At 31.7% G+C, this 8,539-nt stretch overlaps 2 non-coding genes across 2 annotated transcripts; both read left to right on the top strand.

The window, feature by feature from the left end:
- The first annotated feature begins 1,418 nt into the window (after positions 1 to 1,418).
- On the top strand, positions 1,419 to 1,578 carry LOC113002439 (U1 spliceosomal RNA). The gene has a single exon (XR_003268001.1). It is a non-coding gene; the product is annotated as a U1 spliceosomal RNA (small nuclear RNA).
- A 705-nt stretch (positions 1,579 to 2,283) lies between these two features.
- LOC113002489 (U2 spliceosomal RNA) lies at positions 2,284 to 2,479 on the top strand. Its single transcript, XR_003268048.1, has one exon. It is a non-coding gene; the product is annotated as a U2 spliceosomal RNA (small nuclear RNA).
- Positions 2,480 to 8,539: the final 6,060 nt, after the last annotated feature.

The raw sequence follows: 8,539 nt of genomic DNA, 5'->3' as shown, positions 1-8,539 counted from the left end.
TAAGCCAATATTGATATGTAGTACTTTTTTTCAACCAAATAGCAATGCCTTCTATCATGTCAAAGCTCGAAATTTATATTTGTTCAGGAAATGATTCTGCATTGCCATACCATGTCTTGAATCACTTGTATTATTTTCTAGATCAGTGCAGAAACATTTTTCTTCGGTATTTCTGTAAGACATTGTTCCAGTGGCACATGAATTTCTCTTAACAATACTAATGACGACGACATAGAGCATGTAAGTTAATCATTGCCACCCAAATATTAAAGCTAAACTTTGAAAGTTGTACAATAGTGATGCTGTGGAACTTATTCTGACAAGACGATATGGAATGAGAGAATGAATTATGGTAAAGAAACAGAATGCCTGAATGAAAAGGAAATTTCTTAGCGTATAGAATATTGATGTATAAGTATAATTATAAAGACTAAGGAGTGAAACTAGTGTAATAATCAAAACAAAAAGTATTTTGCGATGGCAGTTTGTGGCTACGAATTTTTGCAGAATGGAGCAGGTTTAAATTTAAGCCTCATTTTGGACAAAAGAACTCAACTCCTAAAGGATTTCTTTTTCAATATCGTACTGTCTTTTGTTTTCTATAGGGTTTAGACATTAGTTGGTGTGAAATTAAAGCTATAATCTTGATTCATGGAGGCAAATCCTTCCTACGAGATCAAGAAGATGCAAAAACATGTGTCAAGAACTTTGGTTGCCAAACCAACAATCATACCATAAGACAACCAAGTTTTTTTAATGTTTCTGGAACCAGGCTCAGCACATTGAGGATGGTTTCTTCTCAAAGATTACTTAGATTTCACGCTAGGAATCTGCATAATTTTATGCAGTGTTATTTTTGCTTACTTCTCTTATGAGTGCGGATTTCATTATGTCCTAAAAATCCAGCTTCAGGACTACCTCCCATATGGTTGACTCAAGGGATATAACACCAACACGCTGGACTCTGCTTTAATTTCTTGTGTTAATGCATATTACACAAACCTTTACCAGTCATCACAGGTTATTGTTGCAGTTGCTTTAGCAATAGTACATGAAAACAATACTGATGGTCATGTGTCAATTATCCTAAGCAGCTTCTTCTCTTAATGACCAAATGTAAGAAATTGTAGAAGTTGAGATTGTCTACAACTTTATACTGCAAAATCATAAAAAGAATTCACAAATAAAATGTCGGCAATGTATCACAATTGTTATTTATAAAACAATACTGATAGAGCACCTATCCTTGGAAGCAAAACCCCTCCAAGTTCTAGATTTAGTACTACTGGTTGCTTTTCCTTCATACAAAGCATGCTACAACTTGAGACAACTGACATAAATGAATCCCGCATCAAAAATCTCTAGCAAAGTAGTTTGGAGGACGAGCTATAATACTGAAGCCTATGCTGCTTATCAACATACTTACCTGGATGGGGTCAATGGATGATCAGGAGTGTCTATGGCCTGGGGAAGTGACCTCCATTGCACTTCGGCGGGGTGTTTTCCTAAGGTCTGTCCAAGTGGTAGAGCCTATGTCATAATTTGTGGTAGTTGGGGCTTGTGTTCGTGCAACTCCACTCAATTTTCAGTTATGAAAATTTTGTAGAAAGCATGGATTTTTGGGACCAAATACTTCCTCTACTTATTCTCTGATGAAACAGAAAACAAGTTGAGAGCATTTTTTCTGCTATTATGAGACCATTTCATTTTAGTTTAATCCTCAAAATAATCTGCTCAAATTGTATTGTCAGAGTAGCAGGGAGAGCTCAAGGCACAGCTTCTAACTGAAGATCTTATGCTGCTTAGACATGATATAGGAAGTTCCCTGCTGCGTTTATAAGCTTGATAGTGGCCTTTGATGAAGCAATGCATTATGTCATGTGAATGGGGAATTGAACATGCTATTAAATGAAAGGAATAGAAATACAATTTACAAACCTTTTTTATATTATTATTGTAACTGAGCTTTCACTGATACATTAATTAATCACCAAAGTCCATGCTGAGACATGATTGAAAATATTTTAGTAAAAAACAGGAAGGTATACGTGGTCAGCATGTTTCTCTCTTCAACACAGAACAAGAACATGCCGTCTCACAACCACTCAACATGATTTCTTTTTAATTCAATGCATTCATCAAAATCACCCTTGTTTGCACCAACAAGCATGAAATATATCAATGTCCAATGTTAAACTGTGATTGAAATCCTACATCGCTTAGAAAAGATAACAATGACTTGATGTTTCGGTATAAAGAGAGCCTCTCAAGACATTGCAACTCATGCCTTTCTCGGCCTTTTGGCTAAGATCAAGTGTAGTATCTGTTCTTATCAGATTAATATCTGATATGTGGGTCAATGATTCACATGATATTAAATTACTTTTTTGAAGGGAAGAGTCCAACACAATAGCTTGCTATTGGGATTCTCAAGTGTTGCCCAAGTGTTGCACTATAGCATGGGCCTGGCATGCCCTAAAATTTAGTTTAAGCTTCTCTTCTTTTTCTTTTCCATTTGCGATTTTGTCTTACAATTGTGAACTGAATCAAATGACCATTGGCTAGAATTTTCACTTATTCTAAATGTCATGCACTTAAGACTCTTAAAACCTAAGAGCAAGTTGAAACTTGAGACCATTTTACAGGTTTACACTATTTTCAACTGAATCCCACATGGGAAAGATTTGTCAGAGTAGCAGAAGTCTTAAATCCCTCCTAACCTACAAATACCAATACAACACAACCAAAACCCAAAGAGACATAAATACACATTACATACATGAAAACTCAAATGTAAATGCACATGTTTTCAGTTTTTGCACACACTTGGAAGAGTTGCAGCGTGTTAAAAGACAAGCTAATAATAAGCCAATGATTGGGCAAAGCAAAAAGCACTTTCGACTAAGGTACAAAAGTAAGCTTCATTAGCCTACAAATAACTTTTTTTCTTTCTTTCTGAATACAAGCAAAATCAACTTTACAGGCAACTGAACAGTAGAAAACATTTATATAACAATTGTGTCATACCAACTTAATTTGATGTCTATATTCTTTTAAAAAACATATAGGTTATTTTAATGATTGTGTATTAATAATAAAATCTTTTAAGTTGATAGATAATATTTTATAAAACGTAATATTATATTTATATTAACATTATTTGTTTTGAAATATATATCAAAGTATACCTTAATTTGATTAATTTTATATTTCTTTTATTTCAATAATAACCATATAATATTAAGATTAATAAATCAAGTTGACTAAATCTTATCCAATCAGATTTGAATTTAAATAAAAGTTAATTAAATTTTTAGTTCCTATTTTTTTTAAAAATTTAATTTTTAGTTTCTAAACAAAAAATTTAACCTATGAAAGTTTCTTATTTTTTTTAGAAATTATAGTTTTAAGTTCCTGAATAAAAGTTTGAATCAATTATTTTATTTATTTAATTGTATTTCAAGGATTAAAATTGAATTTTTCAAAAATTTAAAGACTAATAAAAACTTTAATGAAAAAAAGTTAAAAAAACTTTTTAAGTGATCAAACTTCTATTGAAAGACTAAAAATCAAATTTTGAAAAAATTGTAGGCACCATAAAAACTTAGTAAACTCTTTTCTTTTTTACTTGGTAAACCCTTTAAATAAATGACCTTGATAAAATTTCAGGTGAAGATCAAAGATAAATTTCTGCTTAGTCAAATACAACTGGGCTTGCAAGACACCTGGGCAGAACATTCGACTAGGGGTGTTCACTACCTACACTGCTCTGTTTGCAAAATTACATGATTAATCGTTTTTTTTTTTTCCTCTTTTTCAAAATCGCACTCTCCAGTCTCCCCTCCCTCAATTTTCTTTGAATTCAAATACCATATTTTTTTCCCCTCAAATCATCAATTAACAACCAATCCAAGATTTTGTTGAAGAATCCCAGCATGCTTCCTCGTCATCCCAGGTTTTGATTCACATTCTCACTGAAACCATTCACTTTGTTATTCTATTTCGTGTAACTAGTGACTGATTTTCGTGTTTTTCCTTTCAGTTTTATTTAATTCTCAATATTCTTACACCGTTTGTAGTTCTATTCTAAAGTATTCTTCGCTTAAACAACAATAATACATGGACTTTGCATTGACATTTCTAGTTGAAAATAAAGGGCACCAACAAGTTATCGCGTGAAAAAAGGTTAAAAGTATTATTGTTATTCTCTCTTGTAAAGTATTGAAAAAGGAAAGTTTTGAAAAACAAAAAAATAAAGAAAAACAAGAGAGAAGCAAAGTAAAGCAAAAATAAAAATTAAGGACAAAGCAAAGTTTGCATAAAATAAAAAATATGAGGTACTAAGGATTGGTAGGAAGTGAATGAAATGAAATGAATACGCTAATGCTTTTCTTCCTCTAAGGTACTTTGAAATATCTAGAAACATAAATAAAGTCCTTAGTCATCTCTGCATTCCTTTGATGTATTGATTAACTTGAGAAGAAATTCAAAGTTGAATTGGGGGGTCTTAAGTTGTGAAATGAGTAAAACACTTACCCAAAGCTAAGTCAAAAGCTTAAGAGTGAAATACTTATTGTGAGGACAAGTTGTTATGCCATTAAATTTGATTGTCATTCTTGTTACATATTTCTAACCTTGCATTTGATTTGGTTGAGCTAAAAAGTTGAATGTGGGCATCATACTTAGTTGATTGAAGCACATGAAAAAAAATTGTTGAATAAAGTGGAATGCAAGAAAAGTGTGTATGCAACATGTCATTGTGTATCCTTAGTCTATAGTTTTAATTTGTCTTTTGTTTTTTAGTCTTAGTTTAATTTTGTTTTTGAGTCCTTACTTTTTTTAAAAGTAGTTTTTGCTGTTTTAGTAGTTTTAGTTAGTCTTGCTTTAGGACAAACAATATTCTAAGTTTGGAATGTTGATAAATGATAACTGCTAAATAATTGTACTTTGATAAGAGAAAATTTAGCAAATTTGGCCTTAGAAATAATTATTTAGCAGTTATTTGCGCTTAATTGTTAAAGAATTGATATTTCATGAATTTTGGCTATAAATATAAAAACTGAAGGTGTTAAAAGCAAATAGAAGGAAATAATGAAGAAAAAAATCAGAAAGGCCCAGTCCATTCTCTCGCTTAGCGTGCAGCTCGCGCTAAGCGAGCTAGAGGAGACAGGCGCTAAGCACGAAGAGTCAAAATCCGTTACTCGTGTTCAGCGCGTAGCACAAGCTAAGCGGGCACAATTGAAACAGGAGGCGCTAAGCGTGCAGCACGCGTTAAGCGCACGATCCAATAGAAGCGGCACGCGCTAAGTGAGAAGAGCTCGCTAAGCGCACGATCTAAATGCATTAAGCGAGGGGCGCCGCGCTGAGCGAGCCTACAAAGGCCCAAAACCCACTCCAACGGCTATAAATAGAGAGCTCAGCCAAGGGGAACGACACACCAAGTCTCAGAGCACTCCTATCACTACCTTAAGCCTGAGAATTCCTCCTCTCTTCTCTCTCTATCATTTGTATCCATTCTTTCTTCCATCCCCCTCATTGTAAAGCCCTCACTGGCCATGAGTGGCTAATCCCCTAGTTAGGGTCTGGCAGACCTAAAAAGCCAAATGATGTATGGTGTACTTTAGATTTATCAATGCAAGAGGATCTCTTTTCAGGTTTTTCTGTTCTACTTTCTTCTCTATTTTATCTTGCATTTTCATCTTTACTTTCTTTTGGGGGTTAGTTGCTCGGGAGAGGGTGACTTCTAATAAGAATCTAAAGAAAAGATGCATGCATTAGTTTTAGGGGTTAGTTGCTCGGGAGAGGGTAATATCTAGTAGAACAATAAAGAGAAGAAATCATAAGGTAATCATTGCTAGGCATAGAATGGTAACTTTATGCTCATGCATTTAGCAAACATCGAGAATCTATTCTTCATGCATTTTATTTATCGAGTCTTTTGAAAGACATTTGGAAGATAGGTAAATAAAATAGGTTTGTCATCGTGAGACATCAGGGGCAAGTAAATGGATAGATGTGGGTAGAACATATCCGATTAATTTGATAAAGAATAACCATAAATTCATACATCCAAGGCAGGCTAGACATGCTAAGTCTTAACATCTGCATCTCATTGAATTCTTTACATATTTTGCTTTTGATTCTTTTGTTCCTATTTTTTCTTCTACTCCTCCTTTCAAATATTTCCCTTATAAATTAAAAGTTATCCAACACAAGCGAAACACAAAATCTCTATGGATTCGACACTCGGACTTCCGAGGTTTTACTACTTAGACATTTAATACACTTGCCAAACGCCTAACAATAAACGTCAAATTTATCGGATTTCCATATTCATTTTGATGTTTATTTGACATTTTAGTTAACTTTAGGCTTTGTTTTAAATCAAATTAGCTTTAAATTCAGTTTTTACTTTACCTTTGGTAGAATTTTATGTTTTAGTTATTTTTAATGAATTTTTGATAGTTTTTCAATAAAAACAGGTAATCCTGACAAAACCTCGAGAGGTCCAAAATCAATAGAAAATACTAGAAGGAGAAATTGAAAAAATTAAAGATAAAAACTAAGAAAATCAATAACAAGATATTTTTAACGATAAATTAGCTGAAGAAGAAGATAATTACTTGAATTAATTTGAGATATTACTTGTTTATAATTTCTTGTGATTATCTCCTTAATTAATCTCGACTACAATTTTATAAATAGGAGGCTAGACATTCATTGTAATGTGTAGAAATCCTGAACAATTCTTAGAATTATATTTTAGACTTTCACCTACTAGACGCCTCCATTATTCCATTACACACTCTAGGTTTCATGATATTATTTTTATGAGTGCAATTTCTTCTACCTAGGAGAGGAAAGGATGGACCTTGTTGATCCCTTTAACTCCATCAATTCAATACTTCATCTTGATTTCTTGTGTCGGTATCTCCAAGGGATTGAATATCAGGCAAGTAGTTTAGAATATGCAACCATGTGGGAGCTGGGGTAGAATACATTAGTGAATTGAAGATAAGCAAGAGAGATGAGTAGAGAAGTATGAAATTACAGTGGATCGAGTAAATTTCAAGTTCAAACCTAGACACTCATTCACCAATATCGATGTCACCATCCAAGTCTAATATTTTTGTCTTTACATAATTATTTTATTGTCATTCAATTTTTATTGTAATTTATTTTATGTTATTTATTTTGTGACAATCACAAAACAAAAATACAAAAAAAATATAGCCATTAATTAAATAATTACATGAAATCCTTCTTTTATTCCTTCGAGAGACGACATAGACGATAATTTAGTTACTACATCATGATTGAGTTATACTTAACCTATAAGTTGAATCTAATGTAAAATAAAATCCTAGCAATTACTTAGTTATTTATATCACATTGTGATTTTGGTATAACCAGTGGAACCCTTCATTTGTATATATTTTATATTTTATATAATGTTCCGGTAGGATCTTAAATAAAAAAGGAATAAATTAATTAGCGTTGACTAAGTCGACTCAAAAAGAACGAATGTTACAACACTTTGATACCATTTAAAGTTGACTTGTATTTGGTAGAGTTGACTTTTGATTCATGCTAAAGACTTGAAGAGAAGGTAATCAAAGTGACATCTCCTCCAAAACAACAAATGGAGGAAAGGAGTTGTCACACAGGGTGACGCCTCTTGTAGCCTACCTGGAAAAAAAAACAATGCATGCAATGTAAATAGTTCCCATACCACTCTTTTTGATAAATATTTTTTTTAAAAAAAAATACTATTCTTGGGAGAAAATTGTATAATGTAGGCAACCACAAGCACATAATTAAATTGAAAATTTTAGGAACTTACTTAAAATTTCTTAATTTTCAAGGACAAATGTGATAGAACATTACTGTTTCAAGAACAAAATAGTGGTTCACCCTATCAATAAATGATTATAGAGACCATTTTTAACATTCACCAAATAAATAGAAACCATTCTTAAATGTTTTAAAATTTATAAGAATTAAAATTAAAATAGATTCTATAGGGATTAACAAATATATTAAACCAATTAAAAAACATATAAAAAATAATATATATATATATATATATATATATATATATATATATATATATATATATATATATATATATCATATGTGAATGATCATAATCTTATGTGAGAATGAGAATGGTTAATCTCAATCGTTGGATTAAAATGAAAGACCAAAATGAAAATATTTTAAATTCAAATTAAAAATTATTTAACCATAAAATTTCTAAAAGATTTATATAAAAAAAATCAAATATCTTAAAGATTTAATTTATGTCATCCGAAAATATTTCAAACATATCACCAACATAATCATCCCCATCATCATGATTGTTTATAATGTTCCAACTCCTTGATCTCCCATTTTGAACTAAAAATAATCATTGATCCCAAACTTGCGTCAGGTTCTAATAGAACCCATTAATTCAATTTGAAAACAGTTTTACCTTGGATCAAAATCCCGAAAAACATGATTAGGAGAGCATATTTTTACTATGAATTATTAAATT

This window comes from Glycine max, chromosome 8, assembly GCF_000004515.6.
Source record: "Glycine max cultivar Williams 82 chromosome 8, Glycine_max_v4.0, whole genome shotgun sequence".
Classification (NCBI taxonomy): Eukaryota; Viridiplantae; Streptophyta; class Magnoliopsida; order Fabales; family Fabaceae; genus Glycine; species Glycine max.
Note: the sequence above shows the minus strand (reverse complement) of the source record. Positions and strands in the feature narration are given on the sequence as shown.